The sequence below is a fragment of the Lycium ferocissimum genome, chromosome 8 (assembly GCF_029784015.1).
Source record: "Lycium ferocissimum isolate CSIRO_LF1 chromosome 8, AGI_CSIRO_Lferr_CH_V1, whole genome shotgun sequence".
Classification (NCBI taxonomy): domain Eukaryota; kingdom Viridiplantae; phylum Streptophyta; class Magnoliopsida; order Solanales; family Solanaceae; genus Lycium; species Lycium ferocissimum.
Window position 1 is genome coordinate 12,658,193 of NC_081349.1, and position 19,315 is coordinate 12,677,507.

The 19,315-nt window shown below is 35.5% G+C and overlaps 1 long non-coding RNA gene and 1 other non-coding gene across 2 annotated transcripts; one reads left to right on the forward strand and one right to left on the reverse strand.

The window, feature by feature from the left end:
* Positions 1 to 375: 375 nt before the first annotated feature.
* Positions 376 to 1,133, reverse strand: LOC132066621 (uncharacterized). Its single transcript, XR_009416886.1, has 3 exons — positions 898 to 1,133; positions 680 to 799; positions 376 to 589 (listed from the first exon to the last, which is right to left on the reverse strand). It is a non-coding gene; the product is annotated as an uncharacterized LOC132066621 (long non-coding RNA).
* A 10,552-nt stretch (positions 1,134 to 11,685) lies between these two features.
* LOC132069069 (small nucleolar RNA R71) lies at positions 11,686 to 11,789 on the forward strand. The gene has a single exon (XR_009417637.1). It is a non-coding gene; the product is annotated as a small nucleolar RNA R71 (small nucleolar RNA).
* The last annotated feature ends 7,526 nt before the right edge of the window (positions 11,790 to 19,315 follow it).

Below are 19,315 nucleotides of genomic sequence, written 5' to 3' on the forward strand. Positions count from 1 at the left end.
TCAAACACTATCTAAACACATCAAATATGATCTAAATAGACCTTCAAAGTTCAGAAATATTTAAATGTCCAACCAAAAGTACCATTAACTAGTTTTAACATAAGTCCATTATTAAATCCAAACTACTACAACTGATCATCCGGTGTCCGGGCTACGTAATCACCGTCATCATCATCTTCTGGGTCGGGGGGGGGGGGGGGGAGAAGGGGGCACACCAAATTGTCCACATGCAATGTGGCTTTTAACTTGTGCCATTAGCGATTCAAGGCTCGCTTTCATGGTGTTACTTTCCTCAACTCTTTTTGCCTCAGTCTCAGCTAATTTCCTATTAAGTTCAGCAATTTTTTGTCGCGCCATAGCCGCGACACCGAACACCATCAACTCCCTTGACTTGTCGAGAAGACCCTTCACCTCGCAATCTTGACCGAAGGCGACTTAAGTTGTTCCTTGGGCCTAGACCGTACGCTCTACCCTTTTGTACTCCCCCAACTGCTCTACACCAAAAATCTATCTCTAATTCCGGTGGAGGACGGCTCGGATGCTCAGGCTGAGTTTGGCTGTACTGGTCCACATCATCCATAAATTGCGTCTGTATATTAAAAAATGAAACTTAGTATATAACGAATATATCATAATTAAACTTATATATAATTACTTAAATAATAAAATTATCACTTACATAGGAATTACGAGCCCTGTCCTCAACCCATACGGTCGGATCCGACTCCTGCTTCTTCTTTTTTGTGTGGGTCTTTAGGAATAGCTGATCCTGAGTTGGCATCTGTCCCGTAGCTTTTTTCTGCAAAAAAAAAAAAAAAAAAAAAGTTAAACATAAAATTAATAACTCAATAATGATATATTGATCGTAGGTAACTTTAAAAGTATAAAATTACTTACCATTGTCCTAGCCACGTGCCCCTGACTTCTTGCACCCGCAGTGCAAAGAGCCACCTTTCTGGGATGCACGGGCAGCCTTTTCCTGCTCAGACTTGGCGATAAACTCAGGAGTTCGCCAATATGCCTTAAGTTTCTCCCACTGTTCAGCGTTTAGCCATTGGGGCATCTTCATATACCTTCTAGCCCTCGAAAACCAATCAGACAACCTTGCACTCCCTTCCTCTCAAAGTTTGCAGCAACCCTATCATTGTCCATTAGATCCCATATACAATACATCTGCAAATCAAATAGTTAATGTTAGATGATTTATATAAAAGTAAATTCAAGTTATGAAATGTATAATAAGATGCATACGTTAAACTCTCTAAACATAGCCTGTCGAGTATCATATGGGATTTCACCCATGAAGTATAAAAATGATCGCCATAAAGCCTCCGAACAACATCCAACAAGACTTTTGTAGTGTCGTGATTTGGATAGAACCTGCAGTTAAAAAATTTAATGCATATTAGATTAAGATGAAAAAAAAACTTTAGAAAAACTTAATAAAAGACAATCTTACCCAACTCCCTCAGGCACGATGAAAATCCGACCCATCGCATCTCTATCTTCCAGATGTAAACCATGATATATCGGTGCACACGTATAGGAGCCGGTGCAGGTGCAGGAGCAGGAGCAGGTGCAGGAGGACGAAGATGGGTCTGAGACTGGTTGGATGGCAGTGACTCAGGCTCAGAGCTGCTATCTCTAAGGCGCAAATTAGATACACTTGGAGGTGTACCATTTGGAGAAGGAGAAGAATGAGACAAAGTGGCGATGTGCTAGGAGAGATCGCACGTGGTGGGCAATACATAGGTATAGGTATAGGGATAGGTAAATGATGCGAAGATGGGGTTGAGAGAAGGATAGAAGGCGGAGTAGAATATGTGGTGCGGACTCGGATGCTACTAGTAGCAGAGATCTATAGGTCTCTTATCTTTTCTCTTACTAGGCCTCAAATTACCTCTACCTACACCTCTACCTTGATCACTACCACCGATGACATCTGCATACATAAAACAATAACTCAATAATGATATATTGATCGTAGGTAAAAATTTAACAAGTATAGAATTGTGTTATTATCAAGTATAGAATAAACAAAGTAGTTATCCTCCCACTCATCCTCGCTTGTTTCATTTTCATCGAGATTCTTCCTCATCGCTTGTTTCGTGGTGGGATTCTTCCTCAACATTTTCTATGATAGTTACATCATCTTCATCAACTTCTTCTAATATGTAGGATGTTCCAAACTATTTTCTAACTCGTCAATGATGAACAACTGAGGCATTTTGATACGCCACATCTAATGCATTATCGACCAATCAATCCTCCCCACGGCATAAAAAAAGTCTTTATAACCACCCACCAATCAGCCTTATCCCTACGCAAAGGATATGGAGCATAATACACTTGCTTAGCATTTTGTGCAATTATAAAAGGATCTATAGTCTTGTCTCTTATCTTTTCTCTTACTAGTACCACTCACCGAAATAATGTTATCTCTACCTCTACCTCTACCTCTACGTCTTGATCACTACCACAATGATGACATTGCACAGTCCAAGAGCTATACATAAAATTAATAACTCAATAATGATATATTGATCGTAGGTAAAACTTAGAATAATTTAACAAGTATAGAATTGTGTTATTATCAAGTATAGAATAAACTAACATGCAACTAGTTATCCTCCCACTCATCCTCGCTTGTTTCATTTTCATCGGATGATTCTTCCTCATCGCTTGTTTAGTCCATCGGTCGATTCTTCCTCAACATTTTCTATGATAGTTACATCATCTTCATCAACTTCTTCTAATATGTGTTGAGGATGTTCCAAACTATTTTCTAACTCGTGTCAACCGTTTGATGAACAAAGCCATGGTACATCATTTTGATACGCCACATCTAATGCATTATCGACCTCAATCCTCCCCACAGGCTTAGTCTTTATAACCATATATATATATATATATATATATATATATATATAATATATATATAGCATAATACACTTGCTTAGCATTTTGTGCAATTATAAAGGGATCATAGCGATTGTATTGTCTTGTGTGTTTGACTTCAATTACGTTATGTTGACGATTCACCCTTGTACCTCTTTGGCTTGGATCAAACCACTTGCACCGAAATAATGTTATCTTCTTCTTAGGGTAACCTATACTTAAGTTGTATGATCTCAATGATAATTCGGTTCGAAAATGAAGACACCGTAATAATCAACAACACCACTACCATCGACATCGCCTTTAATGCACACTCCACTATTATTCGTCTTCTTATATTGAGAAACTTCTTCGGTTTGAAACTTGTAGCCATTAACAATGTACTTTTTCATTGTCCTAACTTCATTTCCACATCCATCATCGCCAAACCATCTCTAGAACATGTCCAAAGCTTATCACAAATTGGGAATGTTCTCCGTATGATAAACCTATATAATAAGGAGGAAAATTAAAATTCAATAACTTCTATGTAGCCTACATTTAATTGAAATTATGCAATGAATTTCCACACTTACAAAATCGTACCTACAATAGGATTTTCAAGGGTGAAAAATGGTTGTTAGGCAATGGGAAAACTTAGAATATATGGCTTCATCGCCCTCAAGTTCTACGAAGTAATCCACTCGACATATGCAAGATTTTCATTAGTTTCACCCTTATCGTAATTAATTCTATTACCCATTTAATTCACATAACATAATTCGACACTCACCGAATATATACTTGAATTTCGGGGCAATTGAGCAAAACATGTGTCACATTTGCAAATCATGTTGGACGATTAAATGTTCTAGTCCAAAGATACGGGGTATTATAGCGATTGCCTCTCCATACTACTCGGGGTTCGTTTTGGAGGCGTTTTAGAACCTCGTCTGGTTGATTAAAGATGGACATTGGTGGGTAGTTAGATCAACCCCACCCTCATCATTACGGTTGGGCCTATTTCTCATACACGACACTTGCTCTCCGAAATAATATGAACATAAATCGTTGTTTTGCAAGATACGCTTCACAAATAGATCCTTCAATCTTAGATCTCTGCTTAGCCAATTTTTTGTATTTGCCAATGGTCCTGCACATGTTTAATATCAATAGGAACAGTAATTAGTTAACAAAATACTGTTAAAGAAAAAGGTAGTAAGTTTGGTTACTTACCTCTCGAAAGGATACATCCACCTAGTTTGAACCGGGCCTCCAAGGCGCGCCTCTTGTACAAGATGAATGGGAAGATGTTCCATCACATCAAAAAATCCACATGGAAAGATCTTCTCGAGCTTAGTTGTAATGACTGGTATATTCTGTTCCATTCTTTGAAGGTTTTCTACCGTCAAAGTGTTAGAACATAAATCCTTGAAGAACAAACTTATCTCTGTGATTGGTTTCCATATTCTTTCCGGTAGGCGGCTAAATGCAATAGGAATCAAAGTTTCCATGAAAACATGGCAATCATGACTTTTCATACCAATCAATTTTCCTTCATTCATATCAGCACGCTTGTCAAAATTAGACGCATACCCCTCTGGCATCCGCAAATTCTTAACCCATTGACAAATCTCTCGTTTCTCCTCCAAAGTGAATGAAAAACTAGCCTTGGGCTTGAACACTTTATTATTCGCTAACTCTTGCAAGTTCAATTCAGGGCGCCTACAATATTCCTTTAGGTCCAATCTAGCTTTTGGGTTATCTTTTGTCTTGCCTTTAACATCCATAACGAGTGTTGAACAAATTATCAAAGTAATTTTTTTCAATATGCATCACATCAAGATTATGCCGTAGAAGATTATCCTTCCAATACGGTAACTCCCGAATATGCTCTCGTTTAGTCCAATTATGTTCAACACCATAACCAGGTAGTCTATAAGGGGCAACTTCTGTGACCTTAGGCAAGTGACAAACCCTCCCCCAAATTTCTTCTCCTGACAATGTTCGAGGTGGGGGATCATTTTCAGTTTTATTCTTTCTAAATGCTTGTTTCATTTTCCTGAATTGGTGATCCATAGGCAAGAATTGACGATGACAATCAAACCATGAATTTTTGTGGCCATGTTTTAAAGTGAAAGCTTTACTAGTTTCCATGCAATGAGGACAAGCAAGCTTTCCGGCGGTCATCCAACCGACAACATCCCATACGCAGAAAATCGTTAATAGTCCACATCAAAGAAGCATGCATATTGAAATTGCTCTTAGTTGATATATCATATGTCACTACACCTTCACACCACAATTGTTTTAACTCATCAATCAAAGGTTGTAGATAGACATCAATCAAAACTTTTGGATTACGAGGACCAGGGATAACACAATTTAGGAATATATAGGGACTTGTCATACACATCTCAGGTGGTAGATTATATGGAGTAAGAAATACAGGCCAACAAGAATAGGGTGCAGCCGAAACAAAGTATGGTGTGAAACCATCCGCACACAAACCCAAACGAATGTTTCTTGGTTCACTAGCAAAATCAGGATAAGTTCTATCAAAATGTTTCCACGCTTCTCCATCCGATGGATGACACATAACACCGGTGGCCTTCTATTTTCGCTGTGCCATCTCATGTGAGGAGCAGAACTCGGCGATGCAAACAACCTCTTTAACCTAGGTATAATAGGTAAATAATGCATCGCCTTAATTGGAACCATCTTCCCACTAGGTGTCCGCTTATAACGCGCATGTCCACATATTTTACATTCATTTAAATCAACATCTTGCTTATAGAACAACATACAACCGTTTGGACAACAATGAATTCTATCATACGACAATCCTAATTTGGAAACCAATCTCTTTGCTTCATAGTAACTCTTAGGTATGTCGAATTCCGGACTAACTAGTTCCCCTACAAGCTTAATCATTGAGTCCATAGCAGCTTCACAACAACAATCCAATCTGATTTGATGTTAATCATTCTAAGCACGCAATGACAACTTAGAATGCGACTCCCTACCCAAAGTGGACGACTAGCCTCTTCTAATTCTTGATAGAAGCGCATTGCTTCTTCATTAGGAGGTTGCTCAAAAGTTTGCTCAGGTTCAAACCCAGATTGTACGCCAAAAGCATCATTAACCATATCATTAACTCTATCATATTGGACATGACTATATTCCTGCGACACACTACTTTCACCGACAACCATATTGTAAAATATACCATTGACCCCATCAGTCTCTCCATGATCAGTCCAAACATAATATTTCTGCTTAAACCCACGACTATATAAATGAACCCTAACCGCTTCCGGTTTCAAATACTTCATACACCGGCAATGAGAACAAGGACACCTAATTACCCCTTCATTTTGAAAAGGGTGAAGTGTCATTGCATGTGTGATAAACCCATCAACACCTTCAACAAATTCATCATGTACACCCACACGATTACTATTATTCATATTATACATCCACATACGATCCATCTACAAAAATATACCCACAAATTATTGAGGTTATAGAAATATATTATAACTTAAGAATTCTAACTTAAAATATAACTTAAGAAAACACAATCCCAACCACTTCTAACTTTGAATTCTCAATAACAATTCTAACTTTAATAATTTATAAATTCTAACTTTAATATAATTTTGAAAAGCACAATCCCAACCAATTCTAACTTTGAATTCTCAATAACAATTCTAACTTTAATAACTTATGGATTCTAACTTTAATTCTAAAAATTGAAAAGTAAATCTAGTCAAATAAAGTCTACATTTTAGTTTTGAGGTTATAGAAATATTATAACTTAATAATTCTAACATAACTTAATAATTCTAACTTTGAAAAGCACAATTCCAACCAATTCTAAAAATTGAAAAGTAAATCTAGAGAAATAAAATCTACATTTTAGTATTGAGGTTATAGAAATACTATAACTTAACAATTCTAACTTTGAAAAGCACAATCTCAACTAATTCTAATTTGGAATGATCAATAACAATTCTAATAACTTATGGAATTCTAACAAAAAGCACAATCCAACAAAAAAAAAAACTAGTCAAATAATTAAAGTATACATTTTTGCACATATTCAACATCAATAATATTACAAAGAATGATAACTAAGCTAACACAAATACATTGACAAAGAACATGAAATATAGCACAATCTCAAGCCAAAAAAAAAAAAATGACAACTAAACTAGTCAAATAAAGTTTACATTTTTTTCACAAATTCAACATTAATAACATTGCAAATGATGTTTAACAAAGCTAAATAGATTAGCATTAGGCCTAAAATCTACAAATAAAACTAAAATTGAAAGAATTTTAAAAGCCCTAATTTAAGAGAAACTAACCTCAATTAATTAACTTCAAAACGGGTCGGGGGTTAGTGGGGACGGGCGACGGGAGGCGGCGTTGGGGCGGTGGGGAAATGGGTGGATGGGGGGGGCGGAGGGGAGAGGGAGTTTAATTGGGGCGGGTAGGGTAGGGGGGGGGGGACAAAACGAATGGGGGTTTTAATTTGGAAGAGAAGAAGAAATGGGTCTAAAACCCGTCTAAAAAAAAATTGTTTATTATTTTTTAAAGAAAAATCGATGGACAAAACCGACCCCGTCCGTCGGTTTTTATTAATTATTATTTTTTTAATAAAATCGCACGTTTTTTTGGCGGACCATATATTTGACCCAAAAAAATTTTTAAAAAAAAAAAAGGAAACCGATCAATTTTTGCGCTTTTTAGTAGTGTCTTTCATGATTGGGTTGTCCGTCTCTCCGGTTTCCTAAAAAAAAAATGATTGTTTATTATTTTTTTTAAAAACAAATTGAATTGCATATTATTTAAAATATTTTTAAAAATAAAACCGACGCCAAAGGATCTCGAGAAGCTAAAAAGTGATCTAGCTCTGTATTTGTTAGCTCCGGCTCTACAACAGTAATTATCTTCAATTCCTTATAATGGGGTGAAAGCTTAGTAGCTTTGAACACAACAAAAGTAGCTTCTTTGCCATCAACCATCATTGACATCTTCCCATCTCTGACCCGGATAACCGTATCGATAGTCGCTAAGAATGTTACACCTCAAAAAAAATTCGCGTCGTTTGCGTTGTAAGTAAACTAAAGTAAGCTCGGAGAGGTCATGGAACCCTTATAAGGTTAATGAATACTCTTAAAAAGTGTCAAGAAAGTGCCTAAAGGTTACGGGACCAAGAAAATCGAAGAAAATAAATTTGTCGAAAAATTTGGAAAAAAAGTAGGCAGAATTTTGGGCAGATTTTTAGTCAACTTTGGAGGGGTATATCTCCTAGTATATTAGGAGTTTTAAGGTGTTTCAAATGCCTAAAATGAATTTCGTCGAGTCTAGTTTCCAACGCAACAAACAGTTCGTCGATACAACATCGGAGTAGAGAATTATGGACGTTACAATTCAGGCTGACAGAGCAGAAATGCGCGCTACAGTAACCGGGCTGCCATAGTATCCGAACCGACTTTAAAACCTTATTAAAGGGGTTTTACCCTTCATTTTTCATCCAAACATCTCTCAAAATCTCCCAAACTCTCTAGAATAATCCCCCAACTTCCTTCCATAGAATTTTAGAGCAAATTAAATGAAATCTCCGGATTTAGGTCCGAACAGCGTATAGTTGTGATTATAAAATCATATAGCGACGAGTTTTGGCTCAATTTCAAGGGGAAAAATGAATATATTGCAATATTAACGGGAGTAAGGTATGAATCTCTTCTTATTAATATTAGTTTCGGTTTATTTACAGATATAAAGTTGTTAAATAGTCGTATAACGAGTTGGTTAGTTGTGGAACTCGGAAAACATCGTGTGGGATGTTTATGGAACATTATGGTGTTGGAAATGATGTTTTTGATGTTGGTATTGCTGTTGTTGTTGTTGGTTGTTGAATTATGATTTCGAGCTAGGCATATAAATAGGGGAGATGCTGTCCGAATTTCGACAGATTTTAAAGAGATTAAATTTGAAAGCTTAGGATAAGTATATAATAATGGGTCTAACCATAGTATGAATGGTCTTATATGTAGATTGCGAGACCGGAAATAGGTGGGAAAGTCGAGACGTGAATTTTCAGGTATGTTAAGGCTAGTCCCTTTCTTTCCAAAGGCATGATTCCTTTCTTGTGAACCCATAAACGTTTTCTAAAATGTTCTTATTCTCAAAAATTAGAAGTTCATGATTCTAAAAGCTTCTTATGATACAAAAGACGAGATGTTTTCTATGATGCACATGATGATGATGATTTTAATTCTAGAAATTCCAAAGCTTATGATTTTAATGCTATTATGGGACTATTGAGCTTATTTCATGATTTTCTCGATTTTATTCATTGTTATTGATCTCACCTTATAATAATTGTTCCTTTAATGTGAGATATAGCGATGATGATTGATCCATAATATAAATCGGACGTTACCGACCTTACGTCACACCGATAAAGTTGTAGCTTTTATTTGGGCTCTCATGTATGCTACTTGTATTATATATGCATATGATGTATATATGTTTATATATATGTATGGGATATAGGGAAAGGTGAGGCGTTATATACGCATAACCACCTGATCAGTTGGTATATCATGATATCGTCCCGGACGAGGGATATATGGATAAATAGATCGGGCCGTTCGTTCCGCGGCTATATATTTATATATATAATGATGATATAATATATGGATCGGGTTGCAAGTTCCGCAGCAATATAACATATTTATGGATCAGGATACATGTTCCACAAAGAATATAACATATTTACGGATCGGGCTACACGTTCCGCAACACTATTATTTATATACATATATGAGAAATGTTTTCTTTTGATAGCTAAGCATGCATGGTTTTTGCCTGACGAGGCAATCAGATGTACATGTTATCTTTATCTTCTGTTATGTTCTATATTTCTTATTATGTTGTTATTCATGCCTTACATACTCAGTACATTGTTCGTACTGACGTCCTTTCTTATGGACTCTGCGTTCATGCCCGCAAGTAGACAAGTAGACGGATCTGATCCGTAGGAGGTCCATCAGCGGAATCTCAAAAGCGCTCCGGTTGTTTGTAAACATATACTTGGGTACGGCAGAGTCCTGCCCCATCTTATGGATTCATGTAATCTATTTAGAGGCTCGTAGATAGACGTATACAGTTAAATGTTCCCTAACTTTATCAGTTCTTATTGCTGTATAATATTTTGGTAAGTCTTGTTGACATATGCTTATGAGCTTTGTTGTTTATGACCATACTAAGTAAGATATTCACAAGCTGTCTATGTGGCCCACTTAGTAATGAGAATGAAATGTCAGATCAGAGGTGCTCGGTAGGCTAGTACTGGGTACCCGTCATGGCCCTCTAGTTGGGTCGTGACAAAGAATCCCCTTCCCATGATGAGAGGCACATTCTTATCTACATCATAATCAAGAATGATGAAATCAACTGGAAGAACAAATGGTCCCACCTTCACAAGAACATCTTTAATTATGTCGTCGGGATATGCAAGAGATCTATTTGCTAACTGCAAAGTGACTATTATTGGCCTTGGCTCACCCAACCCCAATGTTCTAAACACAGAGGTGGGCATTAGATTATACTAGCACCCAAATCACACAATGCTAGCCCAATCTCAACATTACCAATAGTGATAGAGATAGTGAGGTTGACCGAATCTTTTGGCTTTGGTGGAATCATGCTCCTCACTCTAGAACTGCACTCCTCAGTAAGTGCCACAATCTTAAATTTTGTCCAACACCTCTTATTTGCAACAACATCCTTGATGTACTTAGCATATTTCGGAACTTCTTGCAAGAGCTCTACCAAAGGAATGTGATGCATACCTACTTCAATATGACAAGAAATTTCTTACAGGCTGCATCTGCTTTCTATTTCTGAAGGCGTTGTGAGAACAGTGGAGGTGGTCTAGTCACTATGTTTTCGAATTGTTTCATATTTAAATCGGGATTCTTTTCAGCTTCAGTTCTTTGAGCAGGAATAAGCTTAGCATCTACCCTTTTGTTCTTTGGTGACACTTCTTCAAGTTCTCTGCCATTCCTTAAGGTAATTGCTTTACATGCTTCTTTTCGATTCTATTCAATATCACTCGAAAGAGCTCCCTATGGTCTGACATTCTGAGCAATCGCCATCTGCCCGACTTGACGTTCAAGCTCATGAATAGACTTCTGCATCTCGCTTACCACTTTTTTTCGTTGTTGTTGAGCCACTTGCTGTTGAGCTAGAAACTGTTTATCATGGCTTCCACCGAATTGCTAGTTGGCTGAGCTTAGGGCTTCTGATAATTATTCTGCTTGTAGAAGTCCTGCTTCCCGTTGTAAGTATTATAATTATTTTTGAAGTAATTTCCCTAAGTTCTACCACTACGATTATGTTTCCCCATATAATAAACTGATTCGGGATTCGGAGGACAATTAGAATAATCATGCATCACAACTCTCGCATGCTGCTTGCTGAATATGTTGAACTGGTTGCTGCTGAACATGAGGAAATACACTTGTAATAACATTACAAAGTGTCCCAATATCGGCCCTAATAACTGTAACATCATCTACTTGAAATACCTCCAGCAGCTCTCTGTGGCATCCCGGAGCGGCCCTTTTTTTATACTTTTGAGTAACTTCAGACATTAGCTCAAGGAGAGCTTCCATCTCTTCATATGTTTTTGTCAAGATCTGGCCTTGGGCTGAAGCATTCAACAAAGCACTAGACTGATGCCTTAGCCCTTCTACGAAATAATGCGCAATGATTTGCTTCGGTTGCATGTGATGTGGACAGTCTCACAAATAACCCTTGTACCTCTCTCATGCTTGTGGTAGAGATTCAGAGTCTTTTTGAATGAAGTTAGAAATTTTTCCTCTCAGCTCCTTTGTTTTCTTAGATGAGAAGAATTTCCCGGTGAATTTGCTCGATAATATATGCCACGAAGTAATAGAGCCAGCAGGAAGATTCTGCATCCAATCTTTTGCTTCACCAATCAATGAGAATGGAAATGAGGCCAGCTTCACATAATCGTCGGAGACATCTCTATATTGAAAATTCTTGCTCAGCTCCACGAATTGCATCAAGTGCTTATGCGGGTCTTCATGAGGCTTACTCATATACTGGCACGTATTCTGGACCAATCGCACTATTCCTTCTTTCAGCTCAAAGTTTCCATTGATATCAGGCTTGACAATACCCTTAGCAGCATTTGCTAGACTAGGTCTAGCATAAGTCGACACTGGAACTCAGGCTTGTTGTGCCATCTCAACTACTCTTTTAGTAACTTGGGAAACTTCCCTATTCTCGACTTCGATATTTTCACCAACTCGAGATCACACTTGTTGTCTGCCAGCTTTTTCTGCTTGTGTAATATCCGTTCAATTTCTGGGTCAAAGTTAGCTAATGCTTTTCCTTGACTTCATGTGTCTGGCATAAACGAGAGAATGCACCTGAGGAGCACAAGTCAACCAAAGAACCAAAGTAAAAAACTTGAATAGAAATTTAAAAATTCAAACTAGGAAAATAGTAACTTTCTAAGTCCTTTGACAATGGCGCCAACAACTTGTTGCTCCCAAACGCACACGTAAGTAAACTCGGTCGTACATGTAATATAGGATTTTAAAGTCCAGATATCGTACCCAAAGAGACTTAGATTTTATACTGTTTAACCAATTTAAATTCCATTGTGACTATTCAAGAAGGTAAAAATCAAGGTGTTTGTTGTAACTAAACTATGACTAAAAGTAAACAAATCAATATGAGTATTTTGTGACTGAGAGAATTGTAACGAAGACTATAAGGTTTATTAGATGAGAGAACAGGTCATGGCTTTCGACAATCCAGTTAGTCTTCTGACAATTTTACCTATCTTATTTCCTGGGTTACTAGTTGACAGGTTAATTGTAACTTTATGATTATCTTACGAGTTCCTCACAAGCTTGTAGACGCTACTCTAACGCCTATATCCCTATGGTCTCCAGAAAGTAACCAGAACGTATTTACTTCTTCGTATTCAACTAAGCAATGCTAAAGGATATATTCCTATCCTCATTAGTGAAACGATTATATCGAACAAGCCCTATTTATTCTTATTACGTATGCAAATGCCCTATCCATAGTTCAATTCACACACCACATATAGTGTCTAATTAGTGATCAAGTAATTAAACAATTAAGCACAAGAATAAAATAAGCAACCCAAAATATGAAAATTTAATCGATAAAAATTGTCGCCAAACCAACTATCATGTCTTTGCCACAACCCTAGAATAACGAAGTTTAGCTACTCATGATTCTAGATGAAGAACAAGAATTCATGAATAATCTAGGGTTGAATGAAGAAAATAAAATAAAATCTAAGAGAGAGAAATAAGGACAACGGCTTACAAGTCTCAAGAGTATCCCATCACGTCATTTACAATGAATAAAATATCTATTTATAGTCTAGGGTTAAAACTAAAATAAGTAGACCAAATTCTGATCGAAACTGGAAAAACTGGACGACACCCGCGTCGTGGGTCCAAAGCGGATGTGTTATGCAGACTTCGATTTGCAAGTTTAGAGAGTCAATTCTTCCGTGATGGGGACGTGACGTGGTCAACGCGAGATCACCCCTTCCGCAACTAACGCTTGAGGTCCTTCAGTTGCCCAAAAAATACTCTAAGTATCATGCAATCCTCTCGTCACCTCGTGCAAATGAAACTGACTCCAAAATCTACCAAAATTGCTCAGTTTTCCATCAGTTGTCCTCATTGTACCTAAATACACCAAACTTACCAACATAATCTTGAATACAATGATTCCATCATAGAAAATGCGATTAGTACTAAGAACGAGGGGTAAAGTGATGCTAAATATCGATATTTGTGCCAAATATCATCCCATTTTGAGATCCTTCGACATCTCAGTCGAAATATGTTCATCTACTTAAAGTATTTCCCTTTTATGACAAAACATTCACTTACTAAAACAGAATGTTATAAGGGGCCCCGAAAATGTGATATTGCTAAGCTTTTTGCGTCTTTTAATGCTCTTGAGAATCTCCCGTTGAATCACAATAGTTGACGGTAAATCTGCTTGCAACACTTAATTGGTATGCAGTTGCATGGATGTAATCTCTTTTGGGCCTTGAGTCATTTTGTATTACCTTTCTAGCTCTTGGTTGCAGGAGCAGGCGAATTACCGACAAGACTTCCCTTTGATGCGGTCGCGCGCGTGTGCTCTTTGCTTGATAAGAAGCTTCCCATCAGGGGCGGAACTACAGGGGTGCAAGGGGTGTCAATCGAACTCCCTTCGTCGGAAAATTGCACTATATATATGGGGTCAATTTTTTGATTCATACATAAATATTAATGTTGCATCCCCTTAACATAATGGAGAACTCAGTTCAGCGGCTGAGGCGCCTACTATTGAGCCCATGGTTGCGGGTTCGATTCTCTGTAACAACACTTTTTAACCCTTTTTCATCCAGTTCCTTTTTCTTGAACCCCTTATCAAATGTTCTGGCTCCGCCCCTGCTTCCCATATATACGATATTTGGAAATCTAGGTTCTTAATCATTCGACTTTCTCTTTCTTATTTATCCTCAATAAGTTGAGAGTTGGGGCTTTGATTATCTTTCTTAGGTTTTTGATGAAAATGATGATATTACAACTTTTGAATGTCTTGAAGTGGAAGCTTTCTCAGATATGAGGTTAATCACCTTGGGGAAGTTACGCTAAAAGGCACTATAGGCTCAAAGCCTAAGATGCAGCTTATCAAGCTTCTGTTCGCCAAGTATCCCATGCTGATGAGAATGCTGATCGAGCCATATCTAGAACCTAATGATGCTGATAAAACACTGAAAACTGCCGCTGTGCTAAACTCATTTTGGCGCGCATCACCTGAAGTAGAAGTTGTTTATAATTGTTACGGTGATTAGTCTGTTTCATTATGAATCTGCTACTACAATGGTAAGGGATTTTATGTTTAATGCCTGCTCTTGGCTAATCTATGCAATGAGAACTGCGACATGAATTATTATGCGGTTGTTTATTTCAGAGAGTTGCTTTGTGTTAATCCTGAACTTGCTCACATGCGTATGGCAAATCAGGAGCCTCAAGAATTTTATGTCTGTTGCAGTGATATGGATCTTTCCTAATTCCTATATTATTATTAGGGGTGTACAAAGGAAACCGACAAACCGCACCAAACCGATAATCCGAACCAAACCGAGAAAAAACCCGACTAGTGGTTTGGTTTGACTTGGTTTGGTTTTAAAAAGAAAAACCCGACCACTATTGGTTTGGTTTGGTTTTAACTAAAAAAAAATCAAACCGAATCAAACCAACCCGACATTAAATTTAAATAAATATTTCTTAAACTTTTTCATAGTTTTTTGTCTTTTAACATATTATTTCACTTGGAATTAGAATTTTGAATGGTACAATAAGTTTTATAGCCCATAGATATTAGTAACTCAAAAAAACACTCAACAAAAATCAAATCAATTCTAATGCTAACAAAAGAAATTCAATTCTAACACTAGGAATGACAATAATGTTGGATATTTATTCTTTAGTTTTGTATTGGTTTGGAAAGTGAAAATACATAACTTATTTTTATTTTTTTCTTTAATATTTAGTCATGTAATTAATACTTCTTAGCCGTACTTATTTTAGCATGACTTAGTACTTTTAGATTATGATCATTTTCTAGATGCCTTATAATTAGAGGTACGTATTATAGCATGACTTAGTACTTTTCGATTATGATAATTTTATTTTATGCAATTTCATTACTTTTTTTTGCTGAATATTTTAGTACAAACCCGAGGTTGATAAACCGAGAAAACCCGAGGTTGAAAAACCCGACTTTTGTTGGTTTGGTTTGGTTTATAGATTTAAAAACCCGATGCAATTGGTTTGGTTTGGTCTTTAAAATATCCGAACCAACCCGGTCCATTTACATCCCTAATTATTATTCACCAAGGTTTTTAATAATTTGTTTACTTAATCTCATTTTCTGATGGAGTTACTCCGTTTTTGGTGGCATTATGTATATTTTGTTCCACTTAACTGATTTTAATATAAAACTAATATGTTCATAGCCCGTTAAACTTGTCAGCAAATTTAATTTAGACACTTGAACTACAGCTTGTTCCAATTGAACAATTGAATACATAACAATGTTTTCTTATTAGATACTTTTAATTCAAATTTTGGAAAAAAAAATTGTGCGTGTCCTTAAGCGCCTGTTAGATATTAAGTTAAACATATAAAATATGTCATCTCCGTTGATTATACACATCGATCTCAATTAGTTTAGCACTTCAAAGTTATATAGTTCAGAGGATCGAGTAATGAAGCAAGGCTTAACTTAAGTATGAAACTAATTAAAAAGTGATAGTTCGCTACTAGAATTGGCCAGTTTTTTTAGGTTCAAGTCTAGACTTTTACTTCTTATCCACATTTACCAATTACCATAAATTTTTCGATAAAATTTGATTATTTTATACGGTGGGTGGACTGAGTGAATATGGGACAGATAGAGGCAGGAGAGCATAACCTCATTTGTGGTAACATCACATGCCATTTCTATAATTATAAGAATATCTTAAGGGAAAGATGAAATCTTTAAAATGAAAGATAATTTATTTCTTTTAAATAATTAAGAAAAATATATCACATAAGATAAGGTAGAAGGAGTATATTTGGAAAGAAATTCACACAAGCGGCCTTAGATGGCAAAATAAAAGGCATACTTATTTGCTGAAAATAGTTCTTTTTCACTTACACCAGCTCTTTTTCACTCCCACCAGCTCTTTTTCACTCCTTCATTCCTAAAATCCGTGTATCTTTTATTTATTAAGAAATTTATTCATGAGTAAATATTACTGAGTAAGGTTTATCTGACCCATATTTCACCTGGGGAAAAAAACAGAACAAACAATTATTTGGTGAAAGACTATATTTATCAAGTAGATATTGCTGATTTGATAGAGAACTTTTTTAAGAAACAAAGACTTTGCAAAAATTTGTAAGTTTATATAATGATTTAAAATTTTCAAAAGTTTAATGGATGACGTGACATGACCTGAAATTTAATTTTCCGACTGAAATTATTTTCTAGGACGGTTAGGTTAAGTCAAATAGTTTTATAGGGACAAAAAAAGATGACTTTACTTAGTAATTAGCTTAAGCTGAATATCATTGATAAATTAAACCTCTGTTACGGGTTGGGAAGACTATCGATCAGCGGTAAAGACAAAAGCATTGTCTAACCGGCTGCTTAGAATTCATTCATAGTTTTGACAGGAGAACAATTCTGGCAACAGATAATTTATGTATAATACAATATAGGATGTGATACATTATAAAATGATATTTACATAACGACCTTCCAAACAAGCTGTAAGAGCACAATGTAGGCTTAGTTCATAATCTAAGGGTGTACAAAGTAAACCGACAAACCGCACAAAACCGATAAACCGAGTCAAATAGAGGGAAAAAATCCGATTAGTGGTTTGGTTTGACTTGGTTTGGTGTTGAAAAAAAAAAACCCGACCATAATTGGTTTGGTTTGGTTTAGCTAAAAAAAGTCAAACCGAACCAAACCAACCCGACATTACATGTATTCAATTTTTAAAATAGTTTATACATAAAAATATTTATTTGTAAAGTAATTTATAAATATTTCTTAAATTTTTTTCGTAGTTTTATCTATTATCATATTATTCAAAATAACTTTTTGAATGTCAATAAGTTGTATATCCTATGGATGTTAGTAACTCATATAAAGGTCAAACCAAAACTAACTCAACACTAACACTAACAAAAGAAATTCAATTTACCACTAGGAATGACAATAATGTTGGATATCTATTCTTTAGTTTTGCATAATTGGTTTAGAGAGTGAAAATACATAACTTAAGTTTTTTTTCTTGTCATGTAATTAATACTTATTAGCCATACTTATTTCATCATGACTTAGTAATTTTAGATTATGGTCATTTTTTTATGGCTTATTAATTAGCAGTATTTATTTTAACCGATTTTATTATCTTTTGTTGAATATTTTAATACAATGTCATCACTCTTCTCACATTTTTTGTTATTTTCTTATGAAACACCTTAATTATATAGTTGTATCTTACTAGGACTAAAGAAATATTTGAAGTAAAAATTATATGTTTTATATCAAGACTCTTCTGAAAAGAAAAAAAAACGAAAAATCCGAGGAAACCGAATAACCCGAGAAAACCCGAGGTTGAAAAACCCGAATTTTATTGGTTTGGTTTGGTGTATAAGTTTAAAAATCCGACACAATTGGCTCGGTTTGGTGTTAAAAAATTCAAACCAACCCGGTCCATGTACACCCCTAGTTCATATATATGTTGTTAGGAATTTTTTACCTAAATAATACATTATTTCAAACAATTAACAAGAATAATACAATATTTTTTTTGAAATTTACAGAAATAGAACAAACGTAGTTGTGAGTAACGTTTTAGGTAATATTTTATTGAAAAAATTTAACGGAAAAAGTTAGGGCGGACGGAATAAGGAAACATAAAACGTAATTGTGAGTAACGTTTTATAAGTATTTCGTTACTGGGAGTTACGACTCTCTGATTCTATTAATTACTCTCTGCTAAAGTAAAACTTGTGGGTCCAAGTGATTTCATTTCTCTCGCTCCTTTTTTCTGTGCTCATTTTCTTACTTTTTTCTCCTATTTCTCTCTCTTTTATTTCTTTCTAACAAACTACACCAAAACTAATACAACGAAAGAAATTTGCACAATTAAAGTGGAGATTTAAGTTCCATAGAAGTCCCTCACTCGTTTCCTTTTCCTAACCACACATTAATTCTTATTTACCTCTTCAACTGAAAAGAAAAAAAAGGTTTATTTAATACACATACTTGTGTCACTAAAGTTTATTTAATTAAATTTTATTTTCATTTTTTGAAATATCTATCTCTTTGTAATTAATAATACTTTTACAATCAAAGATGATATTTAAAATTGCATTGTAATTATATTATGATAAATAAATATCTTTGCATACTTTTTCGAAATATGTAAGGACAATAATGCACTTCGTCCACAAGGAACAAAAAATCATAAAAAGAGCAGCTCAAATCAATCAAATTTCACAATGGAATAAATTTTACTTATATTTATTTAAATTGAATGGTCTTCAATTTTATCTTTTATCATAGGAAATTGTGTAGAAACTATAATATACATTGTTGTATAGGAGATTTCTCACTTTTGTAAGAAAAAAGTAAGAAAAGAATCATAGAAAAAAAAAGTGTGAGAGAAATGAAAATCATCTCGAACCCACAAATTGTACTTTAGCATAGAGTAATTAATAGAATCAGAGAATCGTAACTTCCAGTAACGAAATACTTGTAAAACGTTACTCAC